This window comes from Lathyrus oleraceus, chromosome 5, assembly GCF_024323335.1.
Source record: "Lathyrus oleraceus cultivar Zhongwan6 chromosome 5, CAAS_Psat_ZW6_1.0, whole genome shotgun sequence".
Classification (NCBI taxonomy): Eukaryota; Viridiplantae; Streptophyta; class Magnoliopsida; order Fabales; family Fabaceae; genus Lathyrus; species Lathyrus oleraceus.
Genome location: NC_066583.1, coordinates 555,539,580 through 555,563,795, shown reverse-complemented (window position 1 = coordinate 555,563,795; position 24,216 = coordinate 555,539,580). Strand labels below are relative to the sequence as shown.

Genomic DNA, 24,216 nt, shown 5'->3' with positions numbered 1-24,216 from the left:
GAATGCCTTAGCCATTACGACGAAGCAACATGATCATGATATTGACTAATGGTCTCCAACAACGGTGCCAAAAACGTATAGGTCCGCAAGTGCACGAAAATATCATAGTAATAAAAAGATATCGAACCTACAAAGATCAAATGTCAAATGTATCATTATCTATCACTACAGTGTAAATCTAAGGCTAATAGTAATAATAATTTATGATGCAAAAGAACTAAAATAAGCTAGTTTAGAAAATCAATTAAAGACGTAGACCAGAATGCGGCTCTCATCAACCAACTGTACTTGTAGAGTCATATTAATTTATAATTAAATTAGGATAATATTTTCTCAAAAGAAAATGAATTAATTTAAAGTAACTATTCCATTTCACACAGCCGAAACCAGGATTTAGCCTAAAATCTATACGGCCACTTTCGCGTGTTCAGCATGTTAAAGTGCAAAACTTCTATTTTTTAAAATTAATTACTTTTAATTAATTGAGAAGTTGTTTACGGTAAAAAAAATAAGTTTAAAGGTATTACAAGATTTTTCTCGTCTAATACCATATTTTAAGCGCATAAACGCCCGCTTTCGCGCGAACGTTTATGTTCTTAAAATCCCTTTTTTGAAAATAATTAGTTTTACAATTTAAATAAAATATGCTTTTGCAATGCAGTTAATTAAAATATGACTTTTCTCTAAGTCGGATACATGTTATGTTCTTTCGAATCGGAACCGATGTCTCTAAATTATGCTTTCGCAATGAATATTTTAATTAAAAATCATTAATTTTATGACTAAAATGCGAGCATCGTCGATACGATGGTCCTCACATTCTAGGCTCTAAGAATTTAGTCGGACATGCTATTAACAAAGAAAAAACTATATTGAAAATTAAATTTAAACATGTTAAACATTCTAATTATAATAATAAATTAATATAGGCACATGCAAGTAGTGATGAAACAAAGTAGAAAAAGCGAGAAAAACTTGAAATTCAGTGAATATGTAAATAATAAAGAAAATCTCCAAACACTGGTATTGAATAATTGTTGAATAAAATTCCTAAAATATGATGCTGGTAGGATTACAACTTGAACGATCCAAATGTAAATATGAAAATTGTAGAATCTAAACTTCCTAATGGACTTGCTCTAAACTTCCACTGCTCCTGATTCCATAACTCTTGCCACTTTAAACGATATTGACCATCTAGACCATAATTTCCCAGGAAATAACCTCAAACTAGAGTTAAACAATAAAACAAGCTCGCCTTCATTAAATACTCTAATAGTTATGCATTTGTCGTGCCACTTATTTTTCATTTTCTTATAGATCAGGGCATTCACATACGCATCCAAACACAACTCCTCCAGCTCTTGCAAATCCAACATTCTTTTACTCCTAGTAGCAGTATGGTCCATATTCAAGGTTTTGTGGCCTAATAGGTTTTATGCTCAAATTCCACAGGGAGATGGCAAGACTTACCATCAACAAGCTTAAAGGGGGTGGTTCCTATAGGAGTCTTATAGGTTTCCCTATACGCCTAGAGTGCGTCTTATAGTTTTCTGGACCGATCCTTCCTAGAGGTGGAAACCGTTTTTTCAAGTATCCTCTTAATCTCTCAATTAGAGATTTCCACCTCTCCGCTGGTTTGCGGATGGTAAGGGGTTGCAACTCTGTGCCTAAATCCATATTTGGTCAACAGGTTCTTGAAACATTTCAAGAAGAAGTGTGAGTTGCCATCACTGATAACAAACCTGGGGGTACCAAATCTAGGGAAAATATTTTTTTAAACATCTTAATAACCACAAGTCCATCATTTGTAGGAGAGGTAATGACCTCAATCCATTTGTAAGATAGGAAATGGCCTCTATGAGTTGTTAGGCCTCAGGGAATGAATTATCCATCAGAGCTCCTCCAGCTGCAACACCAACTTTCATCCTTACATTATAAAGAAGACCCTTATAAATAATGGGGATTATAAACCACTTTTCTAAACCATGATGGGGGCAGAGACTCATCATGTCCTTATATCTCTCCCATGCCTCAAAAAGGGATTCATCGACAGGTTATCTAAAACAAGTTATCTGGTTTCGTAACATTGTCGTCTTACTCGGAGGGAAATATCTATCTAAGAACGCCTTTTTAAGGTCATTCCATGTAGTAATGGAATTCAACGGTAGGGACTGTAGCCAAGCTCGGGCTTTGTCCCTCAAGGAAGAAGGAAAAAGACATAGTCTAATGGCTTTTGGATCAACGACATTACTCTTCAACATGTTAACATACTATACGAACATAAAAAGATTCAAATTAGGGTCTTCCGTTGGGCTACCGGAGAACTGGTTCTGCTGTACGATTTGCAACAGAGAGGGTTTCAACTCAAAATTGTTAGTTTGGATCGCAGGGTTAATAATACTTGAGTGTGGCTCGTCCTGGGATGGGATGACAAAGTCCTTATGAGGACGATTATCATTATTCGCAACGATTGGGCTAATGTATTGGGTGTGAAGTTGTTCTAAACATCATCTAATGTGAAGAAACCCCTTGATTTTGTCTATTGGTTGCTCTAATTCATCCCCAGAGTTATGGGTACTTGGCATACAACCAAGAAAAAGAAAAAAAATAGAATAAAAATGTGTCTTAGTCTATACGGCCCAATAATGTAGTTACGATATTGAGCAAACTGGTCCCCGACAACGGCACCAAAAACATGTTAGGTTTACAATCGCACAAAAATATTGGTTATAGTATAAAAAGTGTCGAACCTACAGAGACCAATGTCAAATACCTCTATCTATCGTTACTTTGTGTATCTATACCGATGAAAATATATTTCTGTTTTCAAAAAAGGGAATATAAGTTTTTTTTGTAATAAATAAGAACGGGAGACCATAATATGATTCATGTATACCTATTGTATTAATTAAGTTGCGCTTTATAATTATAACAAGAATATAATTTTTTGTGCAAAAGAATTAAATTAAAGGCGCCTACCTCTTTCGCGAGTGCGTATTATAGCTTCGAAATCCTTTTTGGTAAATTAATTAACTTTTACTGAAAAGTTATTTTTTAGTAGAAATTTCAATCTAAAGATTTCGTCAGCTTTCACATGTCCAGAACTGTATTTTAAACTTACAGACGCTCGATTTCGCGTATTCATCTATAAATTTAAAATAACTTTTTGAAAATTAATAATTCCTAAATTAATTGAAAATGCGCTTTTGTTGTATTATAAAATTATTTTCCAAATTACCCACAGACAGATACATCGTCTCCTCTTTCAAGGAGAGACTAGTATCACAATGTTATTACTTTCATTGTAAACTTTTATTGTTAAAATCAGAAAATTCAAACTTAAAAATAATTCGTGTTATTTTTATAATTATTACTATTTAATGGAGTACCTTTGATACGACGATCCTCACATTCCGGGCTCGACTGATGTAGTCGAACATGTTAAAAACGTAATACATGCAGTATATATTTTTCATGTTCATACTTTAAAAAACAATAAACAATTGCATGTACGTAACAGTAAAACAAAGTAAAGGAAAGTAAGTAACCTATAATGAATAACTTTTATTAAAATAATAAATTGATTCCAATTAAAACCTCTATCCGATACAAAATGAAAAACAAATTGCTGATAAAATTTTGGCATGATTAATTAAAATAGAAGCTACAATACTCGCAAAAGGTAAACTACAAGCTCTGAAACTTAATTCTAAAGGGCGCAATATTGCTCAATGTGAGACAATAATTTCTTTACAATAAGTGTTTTTTCTGCTTAAAACTAAAATCTAATTATTACATTAAGCTTGGATGCTGAAACTATCCTAGAAAAGAGCTAGTTATAGTGTCAAATGAGTGCTGGTAACTAATAAACACATGCACAAGCAATGTAGATAATGGAGGAAAACAACAACTTATTCCTTAAAGTAGGTGAGAAAATTAGGATGACCCAGCATGACGGGTGTCATGCTGGTGACGACCAGCCCGTCACGACTCTGGGTTCCATGACGCACGTCATGAGGTTGACGACCAGCCCGTCATGCTTTTGAAGTTCGCTGACTGTGGTCATGGGGCTGACGACCAGCCTGTCACGCTTCTCAAGTATATTTTCTTCATTTTCGTTAACTTTTCCATGATAGGTTGACCACTTGGAGGGGTGGCGACTGATGTCTTTGTATAGGTCGTCATGACAACAGGCTACTTGTATTTGTTTTTTCCGTTTTCGCTGTTTTTTCACAGTTTCTTTTTAACAGAAGGTTCCCACTGACAATTAATTGAAACATGAACATAATACCAGAATAAAACTACAAAATATATAAAATCGAGAAAAAAATCAAACACGTTATATTTCTAAGTTGTCAATCTTCTTGATGTATGCCTCATTTGGTTGGTGCGAAGAACACACTTAGATTAGATCCTCTTGAAGGTATTGTTGTCTAACATGATTCTTTACTCTATGGACCTTTTTTTCTAGAACCCTGGAGTCGATGGTTGCATGGTGTTGACCTTCTTAGCGTATGCCTCACTTGGTTGACACGAAGGCATCACCTAGAGTAGATCCTCTTGAGAGTATTGTTGTTTAACGAGTATTTTTGATAAATGGCAATATTATCATGTATGATCCATGACTCTAGGAACCTTTAACACCCTAGAGCCTACCTGTAAGGGGATTATTAGTTAAATAGCACCCATAATCGTCCTACCATGAGAAATCAATTTTCTCATGTAAGTATGTCTAAGTCTTATGTGCATAGACTTTCTATTATTCACTTTGGAGAATGCTCTAACTAAATTGGTTTAACTATCACAATGTATCAAAACTTTTGAAACATTGTCTTTTGCCAATGGAACTTCCAACAAAAAGGTCCCTCAACCATTCAGCTTCTTGACCAACAGAATCGAGAGCCACAAACTTTGATTTCATGGTTGAAATAGTAATACATATTTGTTTCTTGCTCTTCGAAGAAATTTCACCTCCATCTAGTGTGAATATTCACCCAATTATAGATTTATGATTTTTAACACTCGATATCCAATTCGTATTGGTATATCCTTATAATATGGCAGGAACCATACCATATTGAGGCCATAATTGTTGTTTTTCCAAAATATAACCGAAATTTTTGTGATGGCCTTCTAATGCTCATCATCGGCATTGCTAGTAAATATATTCATTTTACTAACTGCAAATTCTATGTTAGGTCTAGTACATCGGGTCAAATACTTTAGACAACCAATTTTCACTTGCATATTTTAATTGAGTTATGACTCTTCCATCATTTTGACACTGGGATCAAATGGAGTGGTCACTTCCTTAAAGCGTAAGTGTTTGAACTTATCAAACATTTTCTCAATATAGTGTGTTTGACTACGTTCATAACCCCCACTATTTCGCTTTACTTTAATCTCTAAAATTTTATTTTCGAATAAGTTCATAACTCCACTATTTCACTTTATTGATCTCTAAAATTGTGTCAACTAGTCAAGATCTTTCATCTTGAATATGGAAGTTAGAAACCTCTTTGTTTCTAATATTCCATTCATCTCGTTGCTAATGAAGTTAGAAACCTTTTTATTTCTAAAATTTCATTCAGCCTGTTGCTAATGATCTATCATATATTCAACATGGAGACATAGGAATATCACAATATTCTTACACAACTTTATGTACATACACTTGTCACAAAAATTAGATGAAGAAATATTTTAGATGATCATATATGACGATGAAAGAAGGTTATAGATGAAGTGAGAGATGAGATTCTGAGCAATTTAAAGTAGTATAGTATGAATTGCAATGAGTACCTTAGTTATGTTCACTTATCCCAAAACTTCACTTGAATTTCTATGCTAAACCTTCTTGATGAACTTCTCTCAAATCTTTTCTTCTTTGATAATATTTGTCTTCATCAAACTTGAACTTGATATAAGATGTATTCTTCACAATCTCCCATTTTTTATGATAACAAAATATTTGAATTTGTGTTTTGATAATGATTGAAAAGTCTCCCCAAAAGTTTACAATGACAAACTAAAACTGAAATCATATAACCTTTTGGTTTCTCCATGTAAAATCTTCTCATCGAGATCTCTATGATGTTTTGACATCCATTTGATGAAATCCAAGAAAGTTAGTGCAAACAAAACTCTAATTTTTTATGTGTTTGCTTCTAGTGTATACGTATCAAAATAATCAACACCTTCCTTTTATCTAAAACCTTTGACTAGCTAGTCATCTATTCATTGTATGTGTTTAGTGTACCATCACTATGATACTTCATTCTAAACACCCATTTGTATCCAATGGATCCTGATCTCTTAGGTGGATCGACAAGTTCCCTAGTATGGTTTGACATTACATAATCCATTTCGTCTTGGATAAAATCATGCTAAAATGATGAGTCCTTTGAAGTTACTATTTTCTTGTAAATCCTAGGATCATCTCCCACTTGAAGAATAATGGAATTTTACGAACAAAATTCTCACTATTTCTATTTGATATAAAAAATAAGCCAAGAATCGATTTTTTCGATCCTATATCCTTAGCATTTCAGAATCTCTTGTTTATTCTAAGTTCGTGTTGTTTTTCAACAATCCATGAAGAACTTTCTATTTGTGTTTCAATAATCCGTTAAGAACCTCCTCGTGAGGTTCTTTAATTATGGGAATCTCGAATAACTTATCATCCATGATAAGATTCTTAAAATTTCAAATCTCGAGATTCAATAGCTGTATTAAACTCCAAATCCATAGGTCTATTTAAGTTATGATCATTTTTTGGATGCTCTTTATATGTCTTGTAATAATATGTCTCATTTAGCACAAACATCTTATTCACATATAATCCAAATCAAAATTCAATTGCATAATTTAGTATCATGAAGTTTAATAAATGAGATTAATTACTATACACTGTCAGTGTAAAAAGTTTTATACCGTCGGTTCATCACCATCACCCGTTTGTATTACTTTATAGATTTTTAAAATAAAAGTCAAACTTCTTTTAATATCCAACGTCTATAATTAAGTGATGGTGTAAAACTCTTTTACACTGACAGTGTATTTCAATTAATCTCTTAATAAATTTACCCACTAAACATTTTAGTGATTGACACATTTTTGAATATACTAAATTCAAAATTAACTGTAATAATAATAATAATAATATTACTAATAATATTTATAATACTATTTAGAATGGAACATAATAAAAATTAATGATACAAATATAATTATTATTACTTAATTATTATTATTGAAACTTTATTTTTTTTGAAACATTAAAAATGAAATATTATTTTCTTTTCCTACTAGCATTGAGAGGAAGAAAATTTATCAATACAATTAACACTTCTTTTGATAATTGACGGTAGTTATAAAATCTACATATGCATATCTTTACAATTAATGATGAAATATATATATATATATATATATATATATATATATATATATATATATATATATATATATATATATATATATATATATGAAAAGGCTCCACATCTTTTTTTTGGAGCATTTCAATTTTGATTAACGATGCGATGGTCTGTTTATAATTGAAACTGATATCGTCTTTTTTTTCCAACTCCATTGATTGCAATTTTTAAAGAATTTATTCATAATCTAATATATTTCAATAAGACAATATTGCACAAGAGAATCTTCAAAATCAAAATTCAAGGGCCACCCCGCCCCACTTCTCTAAGACACTACCCTGTTCAATTATGAATTGACAGAAAGAATCATTTCAACCTTCACAACCAATTTATATAAAAATAACTTCACAACCTTCTCAACCGATATATTCATATTAATTATATATTCATTTAAACAGAGCTACAAAAAGTTAATGAATTGTTTTCATTATTTAACGTATAACATATATTTGAATCATTCACTCTAGACAACTTTAAACGCCAAACAATCGTACAGTCAAAGTGACTCTCACAAATATTACTCAATTAATGTTCAAATTATTTTAATATTAAATAAATATTAAGAAAAAATTATAATATTGTAATCATACTCTGATACCAACTATTAATTTAATTTTATTTAAAATCTTTATATTATGATTTTCACAGGACTTTAATATCTATTAGAAACAATAAAAACATATCAGAATTCATTTGACGATTTTTTTTATGTTTAGAATGTGTCTACGACACAGCAATTTGTTTTTTGATGCTTGAAACGGAAGTCTCGGTTGCCATTACTTGACATACTATAAGATTATTAGAAAATTAATTCAAGTCAAATGGATCAAGGCTATAATCGTGAACAAATCACTTTTCTTATAGTATTTCAAGCACTCTCAAATTGTCTTAGAGTTTCTACGCATAAATACCTAGGATAATTCAACCTACACTCGAGTTTGCACAAGACGGACGAAAACTCGAATGCAGCAAAGAATATCTGGAATTTAGTGAAGAGGATGTACGTAATTTCTAATGTATTTTTCTGAATCTGAAATGCTCAATTTATAGGCTAAAATGGTGATGTTTCACAAGGTTGCGACCCTTGATAAAACACATCTTTTCAACAACATATTTTGTTGGAAGTTATAACTTTTCACCTACGACAACAGTTCAAAGTGTTGCTACTTTTGAATTCAAACAAACTGCCTATTACAATTGTTTAGCAATCGTTGCCTATTTTCGTAAACACCATATTGCAATAGTTCATCAACCGTTGCTTGTTTCCAAATTCAAAAGACAAGTAGCCTACTGGAACTATCTTGTAAATTGTTTAGCAATCTTTACATTAATGTTGCACTGTTACTCTTATAGCAACGGTTTTATCAAATGTTACACTGTTTCGCATTGTACAACACTTCACAAAATGTTGCTTATTTCAAATTCAAAATACTTACTTCATATGCATATTTTCTTGTCATTTTGGAACACACCCATGATGATTAATTATTATTAGTTATTGATAATTTACAAGATTGCACGCAAGAATATGCAAGATAATTCAATTTATACTCGAGTTAGCAGAAGACCGATGAAAATTCAAATGTAAGAAAGATGAAATCCAAAATTTTGAATGAAGAGGATATGATTTTCTAATGTATTTTTTAAAAATAAAAAATGCTCAATTAATTTATAGGATAAAGTGTTGTTGTTCATTAGGTTGCAACCTTGATGAAACACACACTTTCAGTAACGCTTTTGCTAAATGTTACACTGTTTTGCCTACAATAATACATTTTCAAACGTTGCACTGTTTCGCCTATAACAAGAGTTTTCAAAAATTATACTGTTTCAAATTCTACAATATTTTACGAAATGTTGTCTATTTCTGAATTCAAAATAATTACCGTCTACTACAACACTTCTCAAGTGTTGCCTATTTCTATATTAAAATATTAAATTTCACTTTTATATTTTCTTATCATTTTAAAATACATTCAAAATTATTAATAGTTAATAACTTACTAATTGAAGTACCAATGATATAATAAGCACAATCTATATATTGTCTCTGAAAAATTCATTTTTTAGATACATAGAATGATAAATATATATGGTGTATATATATGAATCAGATACATAAATCATTGAATGAATTTAAAAAAGTGTTTTTTTTTTTTTATAATAAAGATCGAGATAGTACATATATTTCTATATATCCATCATAGTCTTTCACGTTAAAGTCTATTTCATTAAAAAATTGTCAGGAAAAATGAAATACATAGAGAAAAGTGAGTGCAGTGTAAAAAGAAAGTCGAAAGATATATTTAACTATTTATTATTATAAAAAATAAAAAGAATCCACTTACATATAAAATGGGAGAAAAAATAAACTTTTCTTAGGATATAGGAGATAGCTACATAATAGTGACATAGGTTTTATTGTCGGCTATATTATAATTGATCTCTTCTTAAATTGGCATTATCGTCCAAAATTTAATAACCGCATAGCAATATCAAATATTTTAATTACTTTATCATTTTCTAAATCTTAGGATCAATTTGATATAAATAATATAATATATTTCTATCAAAAAATTTAATAACGCATGTGTTAGAATTTATTTTTCTAATATTTTAATTTTTATGAAAAACAATAATAAGAACTTACCTGGATCTATGATGATGATTATTATTTATGATTTTGATACAGAAATCTTGGTTGTCATTACTTGTAATCCTACGAAAATGTGTTTGTTTCAAGATTCACAATTATATTTCTTGGAATAATATTCTCAGGATTATTATTGTCAAAAATATTATTCCTACTCATGTTTGGTAGAGATATTTAAGTTTCTTAAGAATAATTATAAAATTTATTTGATTGAAAATTATAAAAAATTAAATTAAAAATAAATGTGAAAGATAGTGAAAAATTATAGTTTGTTGAACTTATTCCCATGGAAATGTTGTATTCCCATCCTTTAAGCATTGGAATAAAAACAGAAAATTCATGTGTAAATAAGATTCTTAGGAATAAAAGGTGTCTTTGAATAATTTTGTTAAACTTGAATCAAACATGAGAATATTGCATTTCCATAATCATATTCCTGGGAATATTTTTTCAAACCTTGAAACAAACACACCTTAAGATTGTTAAAAAATTGATTATAAATTTAAGCACTTTCAAATCGTCTTAGAGTTTATACGCAAAAATATGCATGATAATTCAATTTATACTCGAGTTTGTAGAAGACCGATGAAAATTCGTATGTAAGAAAGATGAAATCTAAAATTTTGTATGAAGAAGATGTGCTTTTCTAATGTATTTTTTTGAATCTGAAATGCTGAACTTATAAGACAAAGTGGTGTTATTCATTAGATTGCAACTCTTGATGAAACACACACTTTCAGTAATATATTTTTGGTAAATGTGTTGCATTGTTTCGCCTATAGCAATATATTTTCAAATATTATATTGTTTCGCCTACAACAATAATTTTTAAAAATTCTATTTTTTTCAAATTCTACAATATTTTATAAAATATTTCTGAATTCAAAATACTTGCTGTCTACTCCAACACTTCTCAAGTGTTGTCTATTCCTATATTAAAATATTGACCTTCACTTTTATATTTTTTTATCATTTTAAAATACATTCAAAATTATTAATTATTAATAATTTACTAAACGAAGTATCAATGATATAATAAGTACAATAAATTGACGGGGATATTATAATTGATCTCTTCTTAAATTGGCATTATCGTCCCAACTAAGCAAATGATAGATGGATGAACCTATTACTTTGAATAAAAGAGAGAGAGATAGGTTTCTTTTATGGGGCCGGAAAAAGATAGATTGTGATATGTTGAAAATTATTTGGAGTGGTGTAGCAGTCGGTATTGAATTAGTTAATACATGCACATGGGGTGGAACCAGGGAGTCTCAACCAGGGGTCATTTCAAGTCGGCTTAAAGAAATAATGGCAACAAGTAACAACCATAATAGTAACATTGTTAGCTTGTTATATATTGCTCAATCTATATTTTTTATAATAAAAAATAAAATCTCTTACTCAGAATATATATATATATATATATATATATATATATATATATATATATATATATATATATATATATATATATATATATATATATATATATATATATATATATATTGGTAATGCTAATACACACCTATTTGACAATTAGAAAGTGTATCAATAAAACATTTCTCTTTTGTTATAATTAATTAAATTTAAGTTAATTAATGTAATGTTTTTTTCTTTTTGTTTTTCTCTCTTTGTCTATATTAATGGTTACTGTAGCAAAAATTGAAGAAAAAAAAACTCTATTTTTGTGTGATTTATTCATTTTAATAATCAATTTTTAAAAAATGATAATTTTATAATTAAGTTGTTACATGTTTCTGAAATACAACATAAAAGAATTTATCTAAATTATTTTTCAAAATAACTTTCTTGAAATAATATTGAATATTAAGAATATAAAATTTAGTATAAATTGTTTCATTAAAAAAATATCACTAAAAATGGTATTTAATTCGACATTAATAATTTAATATTAACTTTTTCAAATGACCAAGAATATTTTTTTTTACAATCAATTTAAATTAAGGTTAGTAATGTAATATTTCTTATTTTTTATATTAATGATCTTTGTAGCAAAAACAAAAGAAAAAACACCCTGGGTGTGTGATTTTTTGGCATTGTAGTGATTTGTTTTACTGAAACGATTCTATAATCATGTTAGTATATGTTCTTGAAATACAACATAATTTTTTAAATTCTTTTTAAAACAACTTAATAATATCCTAAATAAACAAAATAATTTAAAAAATGACTTTCATTGTTTTTTCCTTAAAATACACCACACAAAATTTTATATTCACTTTTTTAATGAAGCAACGTTCCAGACAAGTTAATTAAACACAAGTAATATTATTAAACAATTAACTATTAAAATTAAAAAATAATTGATTACTAAAATAAAAAAATCACACAAAGATAAAGTATTTTCCTTCAAATTTTGCTACAGCAATCATTAATATGAACAAATGGAGAGAAAATCGAAAAGATAAACAAAATTACATTAATTAACATAAATTTAATTAATTATAAGGAGAAAAAATATTTGTATTGGTCTAGTTCAAAGCTCCTTGATCGTAAGCGCACAAATGAGTTGATTCCCTTTAGGTCACTCAGGGTATATTTTATATTTTAGGGCAACGAGATATCTCTTCAAAACATCGAGTAACTTATCGGTCTCATCTCTATCAAGGCTATCATTGACTATAAGATGGTGATTTAGTTCAAAATCTAAAAACTCATATCTAAGGGTTTTTAGTAACTCCTTAAGCTTTACTTTTGAGTTCTTTATGTCAGACATCGGGTTGGGGTCAAAGCGAGGCATTGATCTAGACCTTTATCTAATAACACCTCAGCCTCAGGTTCCTCTATATCCAATATAGTAGGCGCAACTGGCTCTTTAGCAGGAGGTGCCTCTAGTGACAATTCTTTCAAACGTTCATTGTTGATGTCCATAAAACAACATGAATCATCGATAGCTGGAGCTTTCATAAACTGGGAAAGAATAAACTTAATTTTCTCCTCACCGGCCTCAAAAGTAAGTTTCCCTCATTTTACATCAATAATCGCACCAGAGGTGGCTAAAAAGGGTCTTCCTAATAAGATCGGAATGTTGGAGTCTTCCTTTATGTCTGTCACTATAAAGTCAGTAGGGATGTGCAGCTGGCCGATCCTAACTAGAATATCTTCCAAAATACCTACGGGATACTTGACTGAATGATCGTCCAGCTGCAGTGACATCTTATTGGGATTTCAATCACCTAAATTTAGCCTCTCACAGATCGAGAGAGGCATCAAGCTTACGCTAGCTCCTAAATCACAGAGGGCATTGTTGATGACAAATTTTCCAATTACACATGGAATGGAAAAAATTCCTGGATCTTTCGGCTTTGATGATATATTGTTTTGTATGATGGCACTAAACTCTTCAGTGAGCGCCACCGTACTATCATTGTCAAGCTTCCTCTTATTGAGTAATATCTCCTTGAGGAACTTAGCATATGAGTGAATTTGTGTAATGACCTCCATAAAGGAAATAGTAACATGGAGCTTCTTCAAGAGCTCTACGAAATTTTTAAATTAATCCTATGTCCTAGACATAGCAAGTCTCTGAGGGTATGATATGTGTGGATTATATAGGGGATAAGGTACATATGGGTTTTCATTCTCAACTATCTCCTTAACTTTGGGTGTCGACCCATTATCACCTTCTAGTGCTCTTATCGGGGTACTGTCATTAATTCTCTCTGCTACTTCCTCAACTACCCGTCCTACTGTCGGGTCTCTAACTCTAGGATGAACTGGTCCATCTAATTCCGTCCCACTTTGCAGTATGATGACATTAGTGTGGCCTTTTGGGTTTGGTTGTGGATGGCATGGAAAAATACCTGCAGGGGCAGCATTCCCCGCTTGTTACTGGGCTACTTGAGAAATCTGAGTCTCAAGAATCTTCTTGCGTGTAGTCCTGGCATCAACATTATTCGCCAATTGTTTTATTAGCTCATTAGTATGAACGTTATGGTTCATAAACTCCTTTTTTGTTGAGTCTGGGACATGACAAAATTCTCCATCATGAGCTCCTGATTAGACTTTTTAGGTGAAGAATTTTGAAAACCAGGGTGAGTAGTAGGAGGTGGGCTTGGTGTAAAAAATAATTGTTGTTATTATAGGAGAAATTTGAATGATTCCTCCATCAAGGATTATACATGTTAGAGTAGAGGTTATCCTATGCATATTTGATTTGGTCGTGGGAAGCCTCAGACAATAATTGACAGTCATATGTGGCGTGCCCTTCGACTCCATAGATCTCACTGAGGGGGGCTATTGCAGCTACGGTAGCCGCAAAAGTAATGGTTAGGTTATCAATCTTCTACATGAGGGCATCTACCTTAGCATTCATATGATCTAGGCTTTTCACTTCTTACATCTTGCCTTTCATTTGAGACATTTCAACAGGGGTGCGCTCGCTACCCCACTGATAATGATTTTGGGTCATGTTTTTAATAAGTTGGTAGGCCTCAGAGATGGGCTAGTCCATCAAAGCCCCTTCTTCCTGCAACATCAACTATCATCCTCGTGTTATAGAGGAGATCATTATAGATATCATGGATAATTATCCACTTCTCTAGGCCATGATGCAGACAAAGTCTCATCATGTCTTTTCACCTTTCCCAGACTTCAAAGAGGGACTCTCCTTCAGCTTGTCTAAAATAATTGATTTGGTTTCTTAAAACTTCTGTTTTAGACGGTGGGAAATATCGTGCTAAGAAAACCTTTTTGAGGTCATTACATGTAGTAATTGAATTAGTCGGGAGGGACTGTTGCCAAGCTATGGCTCTGTCCCAGAGGGTAAAAGGGAAAAAGAAATAATTGAATAGCTTCGGGATAAATGCCATTACTCTTCAACATGTCAGCATACTGAAGTAACAAAAAAGAGATGCAGATTGGGGTCCTCCGTATGGTTTCCGGAGAACTGGTTATGTTGCACGATTTATAGCAGAGAGGGTGTAAGCTCAAAGTTATTAGCTTGAATACGCGTTGGAACAATGCTCAAATGAGGCTCGTCTTGAGATGGGACAACATAGTCCTTAAGAGGACGCTCATTATTTATCGCAGCCATTGGAATGTTATATTGGTCGCAAATTTGTTCTAATTTATGCCTAATTCAGATAAAACGCTCGATTTTGTTTATCAGTTTATCTAACTCGTCCCCGGATGAGCGGGGTACTTGGCATACAACTGAGAAAATGGGAATAAAAGAATAAAAAGAATGACTTTGTCTATATGGTGAAGCAAAGGGATCATGATATTGACTAATGATCCCCAACAACGGCGCCAAAAACTTGATAGGTCCGCAACTGCATGACAACATCGTAGTAATAAAAAGATATTGAATCCACATACACCAAATTTTAAACGGGTTGTTCTCTATCGCTACAGTATAAATCTAAGGCTAATAATACTAATTTCTGATGCAAAAGAACTAAAATAAGCTAGTTTAGAAAATCAATTAAAGATATAGACCAGAATGTGGCTCTCATCGAGCAACGGTACTCGCAGAATCATGTTAATTTATAATTAAATTAAGATAGTGTTTTCTCATAAGAAAAAGAATTAATTTAAAGTAATTGACCGCTTTCGCGCAGCCGGAACCAGGTTTTAGCCTAAAATCTATATTGTCGCTTTCACGTGTTCAACGTGTTAAAGTGAAAAACTTCTATTTTTGAAAATTAATTACTTTTAATTAATTGAAAAGTTGTTTACGGTGAAAAAATAAGTTTAAAGGTATTACCAGCTTTCGCTCGTCTAATACGATATTTTAAGCGCATAAACGCCCCGCTTTCGCGTGTACGTTTATGTTCTTAAAATCCCTTTTTAAAAATAATTAGTTTTACAATTTAAATAAATGATGCTTTCACAATGCAGTTAATTAAAATATGATTTTTCTCTAAGTCGGATACAAATTATGTTCTTTCGAATCGGAACTGGTATCTCTAAATTAGTTTCTAAGAATTTAGCCGAACGTTATTAATAAAACAAAATCAATATTGAAAATTAAATGTAAACATGTTAAACATTCTAATTATAATAATAAAGTACTAGAGACACATGCAAGTAGTAATGAAAAAAAGTAGCAAAAGGAGTAAATGAGAAAAATCTAAAATTGAGTGAATATGTAAATAAGAAAGAAAAGCTCCAAAAACTAGTACTGAATAATTGCTAAATGAAATTCCGAAAATTTAATGCCATCAGAATTATAACATAAACGAACCAAATGTAAATACGAAAATTGCATAAATTAACTCTAAGGTGCACTTTTCTCTCAATGTGAGAAAATAAGCGCTTTTACAAAATTGAATTTTCTTCCTAAAATAAATTCTGAAGAACTTGGATGGAAAAACTTACTTTTAAAGACCTATTTATAAAGATAAAATTTATACAAGAGTGTTCCAAAATGTGCAAGAGGTAGTGGAGAGAGAGGTGGAAATCTACAGAACTGTAGAAAACATGCCTTAATTTTCAGAACTGCAGAACCATGACGGTCGTCATGGCTCTGATGCACTGGCTGTCACGGATCATGGAGGAATGACGGGATTCGTATGGGTGATGACATACTCGTCATCCATCTTGCGCTCAAACTCTTCAGTTTTTGTCTTCTTGTGCTGAAGCTCTAGGCCTGCAACGTCATGACAGGCGTCATCCTTGCTAGTTGGACGCCATACCATTGCAGAGTTTCATTTTTGCTCCCGCTTTTGGTGTTTCACACCATTTCTTAGCATGAACACTCCTGCAAGAAAAACACCTGAAACATATACCAAGTACAAACATAAAACTATAAAAAAGGAAAGGAAAAAGACTCAAAAAAGGATATGAATCGAGTCAGAAACGCGATACTTTTTTGAGGTACCAGCGCCCTTGATAAGATGATGATTGTCATGGTCGTGAAGAGTAGTCCATCAACGTTTTGAAGTTCACTGACGATCGTCATCTGCATGACGACCAACCCTTCATGCTTCTAGAGGGGCGTTTTTCCAATATTTAAACGGTTTAACACCAATTTTTTTCTCTCATTAGGTTCCTCACTCTCCCCGCTTCTACTACAATTAATCTTCTTTATTGGTATTAGATGATAATCAAACAAAATAAAACTCGCGGGTTGCCTCACATGCAGTGCTTCATTTTATGTTGATAGCTTAACTCAATTATGCTCATCCATCAAGAGGGACAAAGGATCAACGTTAGTGTGCTAAACACTGACCATTTAAGAAAAACTTCCCAGTGGAGTTTCTCTAAACATCCACTGCTCTTGATTCACTAACTCTTGTCACTTCAAACGGCATTGACCATCTAGACCATAGTTTCCCAGGAAATAACCTTAACCTAAAGCTAAACAATAAAACAATCTCGCCTTCATTAAATTCTCTCATAGTTATGCATTTGTATTGCCACTTATTTGTCCTTTCCTTATATATCAGGGCATTCACATACACATCCAAACACAACTCCTCCAGCTCTTGCAAATCCAACATTTTTTTACTCCCAACAGTAGTATGGTCCATATTCATGGCTTTGATGGCCTAATAAGCTTTTTGCTCAAGTTCCACATGGAGATGGCAAGATATACAATCCACGAGCTTAAAGGGGTTGATTCCTATATGAGTCTTATATTTACCCTATATGCCAAGAGTGCGTCTTTCAGTTTTGTAGATCGATCCTTCCAAGAGGTGGAAACCATTTTTTTCAAGTATCCTCTTAATTTGTCAATTAGATATTTCCACCTCTCCGCTGGTTTGCGGATGGTAAGGGGTCGCAACTATGTGCCTAACTCCATATTTGGTCAACAGGTTCTCGAAACATTTTGAGATGAAGTGTGAGCTGCCATCTCTGATAACTAACATGGGGGTACCGAATCTAGGGAAAATGACTTTTTTAAACATCTTAATCACCACTTGTGCATCATTTGTAGGATAGGCAATGGCTTCGATCCATTTATACATGTAACATACAATAATAAGTATGAATTTATCCCCATTCAAAGACAGAAACAAACCCATGAAATCGATTCCCCGGATATCAAAGATCTCCAATTCTAGGATTGGCATTTGTGGAATCTCATCTCTCCTTGAAATGTTTCTAGTGTTCTGACACCAGTCACACTCTATGGTGAAATTATGCACATCCCTAAAAATGGTGGGACAATAAAGGATGGCCTTGAGAATCTTGGTTGCAATCTTGGATATGCTCATATTCCCTCCATAGGGAAAAGAGTGACAATCGCTAACGGAACTCTCAATCTCCTCATCAGGGATGGATTGGCAGAAGATACCATAAACACCTATTTTAAATAGGAGAGCTTCATCCCAATAGTAATGTCTTGGATCATGGAAGAATATTGTATTCTTGTTGATAGGTCAGGTCAGGAGGCAAAACACCAGCGAAGAGGTAGTTGATATAATCAACATACAAGATGCTTTATATTTAGCTATTGGAGCTTCCTCATCTGGTTCCTTCTTTATGATATAGCTACCCTCTTCAAGGAAATCAGTAATATGAGCATAGCAAGGCGCTTTGGCTCTAACAAAGGCTATCAGTCTATCGTCTATAAATTATTCATTAATCTATATATCTTCAGACTTACCATCACTTATTCTAGATAGGTGATCTACCCCCCATATTTTATGTACCTGTCTTATCTTGAATCTCCATGTCAACTCTTGCAGTAGTAAAATTCATTGAATCAGCATCGGCTTCACATGCTTTTTACTTAATAGGTACCAGATGGTAGCGTTGTTTGTGTATACAATAATTTTCGATCCTACAAGGTAAAAACAAGATTATCAATCGCGAAAATGATTTCCATAATCTCTTTCTCAGTAGTGGCATAGTTTATCTGAGTTTCGTCTAGGGTCCTATCAGATGCATTATACTTAATAGGTACCAGATGGTAGCATTTTTACTTAAGAGAATGTTATTATTGGCTAACAATGGAATATAACTGCTGCAAATATGTGAAGAAGTGCCATAAATGTCAGGTTTATGCTGATAAGATTCATGTGCCTCCAACTCTTCTCAATGTTATCTCCTCTCCTTGGCCTTTCTCTATGTGTAGAATTGACATGATTGGTATGATAGAACCTAAACCTTAGAACGAACATCATTTCATTCTAGTGGCCATCTATTACTTTACCAAGTTGGTTGAAGCTGCATCGTACGCCAATGTAACCAAGCAAGTGGTGGTCTAATTTATCAAGAATAAACTAATCTGCCGTTATGGTGTTCCAAGTAAGATCGTTACTAATAATGGATCAAATTTGAACAATAAGATGGTGAAAGAAATGTGTGCAGAATTCAAGATTGAACACCATAACTCATCTCCTTACAGACCCAAGATGAATGGGATCGTTGAAGCTACGAATAAGAATATAAAGAAGATCATCCAGAAAATGTTATGACTTACAAAGACTGGCATGAGATGCTCCCTTTTGCTCTACATGGGTATCGTACATTTGTTCGATTTTCAACTGGGATAACCCATTTCTCTCTTGTATATGGCATTGAAGCAGTGCTCCCCGTGGAGGTTGAGATCTCGTCAATGAGAGTCTTGATATAAGCAGAATTATCTGAGGCTGAATGGTGTCAGAGTAGATTTGATCAGTTGAATTTAATTGAATAAAAGAGTATGACGGCTTTATGCCATGGTCAATTGTATCAGCAAAGGTTGAAGAAAGCTTTTGATAAGAAGGTCCGACCTCGTGTGTTCAGAGAAGGCGACCTAGTACTCAAGAAGATCTTGTCTTTCATTACTGATTTTAGGGGAAAGTAGACTCCTAATTATGAAGGCCCATATATTGTTAAGAGAGCTTTCTCTGGTGGTGCTTTAATCCTTAAGACCATGGATGGTGAGGAGCTCATTCGTCTTGTGAATTTTGTTTCAGTCAAGAAATACTTCGCCTAAAAAAATATAAAAGAACAACAAGCTAAGTTGAAAACCTAAAAGGGAAACTTAGGCAAAAAAGAACGTCTCAGTGGGCCGAAAACCCGAAAGGGAGGTCCAGGGAAAAGTTAGAGACATAAATAGAAAATGATTATCCCGGTAGATTGACACCCGCAAGGGGAAATCTAGGCAAAAGTTAGGGATTATGGCAAGTAACTGCATCAGGCCAGACTTAACCAACTTAAAGCGACCTCACCCATCAAAAGTTTTCTCAATCAAATTACTCTCTCTAGAAGCTCGAACATAATGGATTTCAAAGTTGATAGGGAGAATAATGGCCATTGAATTTTAATGTAGCCTTTTATTTCATTTACCATTTTTCACCTTTGTAAATGATCTATGGAGTCTCTCCATTTATGGACTACCATTCCTTCAATAAAATTCGAGACTTTATCCATTTGTTTGCAACTCTTATTTTACTTCCTTCTTGCAATTTTTTTTTACTTTTGATGAGAAATTCTTGCAACGAAAAGTTTAAAATATTTTGTTCTTGCTTTAAGAAGTGTGTGTGTGTGTGTTTCTTTTAATTTATGATTCTGATGTGTGGATCTCAGTGCTTTCTTAAAATAATGTATTTATTATCCTCAATAGAATTGTAGCAGTGGATGATTATTGGTTCTTTAAGAGACATTCCCTCCATTTGGCACCATTATGTTAGTATCCCCAAAGAAAATTAGGCTTAAAGGAAACTTTACTCCATCGACGACTTCTTGTTTTATCTCTAGTGAGGTTCCCATCCTGTTGAGATTAGTCGAGTGTTCATTGGTACCAAGATGTTTATTTCATCTCCAGTTCATCTACTATTTCCTGTTTTGTCAGCATAAACATAACACGCATTCATCCATGCATATACATCATGCATAATTAAATTCATAATTCATATTCATATTACATTCCCTGTGTTGCTTTCCTTAACTTGGATGCATTTATCCCCCAAGTGATATATATTTCCTCCCTTCAGTAGAGTTGTCGACCTTAAGCAGAAAGTGTATACCCTTTCTAAATCCCCACTGAGTTTATTCCTCGTGGAAGACTTTGCTTTAGCTCTCCTTTCCATATTTGGATAGGATAAATCCCCAGTTTGAGATTATCCCTCACTGGGAAAAGTCTTGTTTGACTATCCCTCTCCACTTTATTCCTGGATTGAACCTAGTCTCTAATAGGTCTGATATTGAATCTCTCTAGGCTGTAAAAACCTAGATTGATGGTACATTTATTTTGTACCTCCAAATACTTCGATCCACCATGGAAAACTTGTATACGGTTCCCCATCAAAGACTAATTTTGTTCCCCGATAGTGTTCTTGTAATACTCCCTTTGAAATCTCTACCTAACAACAAGTGGCAGTCTCTTTATTTGAGAAGCTTGTTTATGTTCCCAAATTTTGTTTCCAATGATAAATGACAGTCTCTTTTGCAAGAAGTCTGTCTCTTCCCAGTGAAGTTAGCACACATATCAACTTCCTTATTCTTCCATCAAATGGTTATCTCTCCAGAAAATTCCCGTCAGAGAAGTTTGTTAGAGTTCATTTGGCCTTTTCAAGAGGAAGTCTTGATTAAAGAAGAAACCGAGACCCATTCGTGGCATACAACCCGAATCATTTGTTGAAGTTTATTTACCCTTTTCAAGTGGAAGACTTGATTAAAGAAGAAATTGAAAGCCATTCGTGGCATACAACCCGAATCGTATGGAAATTTATTCGACAACAAGTGGAGGTCTCTTTATTTGAGAAGCTTGTTTCATTTTGGATGACAAATAGAAGTCTTTTCTGAGAAGTTTGTCTATCCCCAGTGAGTTCCTTTCACCAAATGGTTATCTCTCCGAAAAATCCCCGTTAGAGAAGTTTGTTGGAGCTCTTTTACCCATTTCAAGTAGAATACTTGATTAAAGAAGAGACATAGACTCCTTCGTAACATACAACCCAAATAGTTTGTTGAAGTTTATTTACCCTTTTCAAGTAGAATACTTGATTAAAGAAGAAATGGAAACCCATTTGTGGCATACAACCCGAATCATGGTTGAAGTTTATTACCCGACGACAAGTGGAAGTCTCTTATTTAAGAAGTTTGTCTCGTTCTCAATGACAAATGGCCATCTTTTCTCCGAGAAGTTTGTCCATTCCCTAGTTGAACTTTATCAAAATATTAATTACTCTTCCGTCAAATGGCTATCTCTCCGAAAAATCCCGTCAGAGAAGTTTGTCGAAAATTATCACTTTTGCTTTTTTCTTTATTTGAGATAATTTGTTATGAGATTTTTTATCTTCCCTAAAGTGAAGTTAACTACGGCTAATGGCAATTTCCCAATAAGTCTGTTATCAAAAATCATCCTCTCATCAAATGGCTATCTCTCAGGAAAATTCCCGCTAGAGAATTTTGACGAGATTCCTTTCAGATGATGCTATTTTCTCTTTACTTGAGAAATTTGTTTTGAAGATCCCCGATGGATTCATTGGTTCCCATCTCCCATTTAGTGATCACCCTTTTCTCAAATGAAAGTCTATTAAAGAAGAAATTGGATCCTTTTGAAATTCTGGTATCAGATATGAGATGTCGAAGGTAATGTCACGACACTAATATCTGAGCAATGCAGACAGAATAAAGATAGAGAATAGTAATGCAAGATACATAAGCAATTGTTAACCCAGTTTGGTCCAACTCACCTACATCTGGGGGATACCAAGACAAGAAGGAAATTCACTAAAATAGAATAAATTCAAAGACTCTCCGTACACTTCAACAAGTTACAGTCTTTCTCACCTAATCTCTACCCGTGCAATTTCTACCTAAGCACTCTTAGATATGAGAACCCACTCACTTCCCTACAATCACACCTGTTATCTTAAACAACAATCCCTTGAGAAAAGAAAACACTTTTCAATAACACACTCTTGATTTTACTTCAAAGTTTCAATCAAGAAGACACACTCTTGATCTTGCTTCACAACTTTGATCAAGAAGACACACACTTGATCTTGCTTCACAGCTTTGATCAGGTAGACATACACTCTTGCTTAACAGCTTTAGAGTGACAATTTACAACCACAAATCAGTCCAATTCAATCATCAAAAGATGACTTGAATGGCTTACAAGTCTCACGACTAAATAGACACAAACCCTAGCTTTCTCTCTATATTTCGCTTAGTATTGGTTGTGTTGTAAAACAGGTTTTCTAAGTCCCTTTTTATAGAAGCTTTCAGCTGGGCTTGGACATCTTGAAAACCCTAAATCTATTCTCCAATCAAATCTTTTTATAACAGCTGGTTAGATCTCCTTGGAAAATAAGTAAATCAGGTTGTAATCCATGATTGAATGCACAAACTAATCAGATCTTCAATCATACATAGATTGCCATTAATTGTGCAATCACAAAACATCAGACATTCATACTGAATGTTCTATGTACAGGATGTCATGACATCGGGTCTGACATCCTGGAAAAATCCTGCATAATTCCATAATTCCTTTTATAACTTCCAGCAGGTACAACCATATCAGATGTCATGACCTTGTGTATGACATCTTGAAACAATCCTGCATGAACATGTCTTTCATTTAGGCTCCAGCAGGTACATACATATCAGATGCCATGACCTTGTGTATGACATTTTGAAATAATCCTGCATGATCATGTTCCTTAAGCTCCAGCAGGTACATAGGATATCTTATGTTAAGACATCACACATAACATCTTGCGAACACTCTTTGTTTTACCAAAATTGCTGCCAATACTAAGAATCAACAAACTCCCCCTTTGGCAAATTTTTGCTAAAACATATATCTGTCCTTTTTGTTCACAAGGTAAACTATCAACAGTTAAACAACATAACAGTAGTTTAACCAGCAACAGAAGCAACACAATTACTAGCTAGTTACTAGTAATACACACATGCACAAGGGTACTTCTCCTCCCCCTAAATCTGTGCAACAAAAACAGAATTACTAGTTATGGATGCAACTAGTAAGACACACAAATGCACAAGGGTATTCCTTCTCCCCCTAAATCTGTGCATACATCAAACATCTTCCATGAACATCACAGCTACTGTAACCACAACACATGTACCAGCCAAAATGTCATTCTGACATCTGCTTCAACATCAACACCTGTGCACCATATCAGATATCCTCTTTGACATCTGTAAACAGAACACCATTCTGTTTTAACACCTGTGCACTTCCTTCAATAA

The 24,216-nt window shown here is 33.0% G+C and overlaps 2 non-coding genes across 2 annotated transcripts; both read left to right on the top strand.

Annotated features, from left to right (window-relative positions):
* Positions 1 to 1,983: 1,983 nt before the first annotated feature.
* Positions 1,984 to 2,091, top strand: LOC127090103 (small nucleolar RNA R71). Its single transcript, XR_007791636.1, has one exon. It is a non-coding gene; the product is annotated as a small nucleolar RNA R71 (small nucleolar RNA).
* A 12,567-nt stretch (positions 2,092 to 14,658) lies between these two features.
* On the top strand, positions 14,659 to 14,766 carry LOC127089741 (small nucleolar RNA R71). Its single transcript, XR_007791298.1, has one exon. It is a non-coding gene; the product is annotated as a small nucleolar RNA R71 (small nucleolar RNA).
* The last annotated feature ends 9,450 nt before the right edge of the window (positions 14,767 to 24,216 follow it).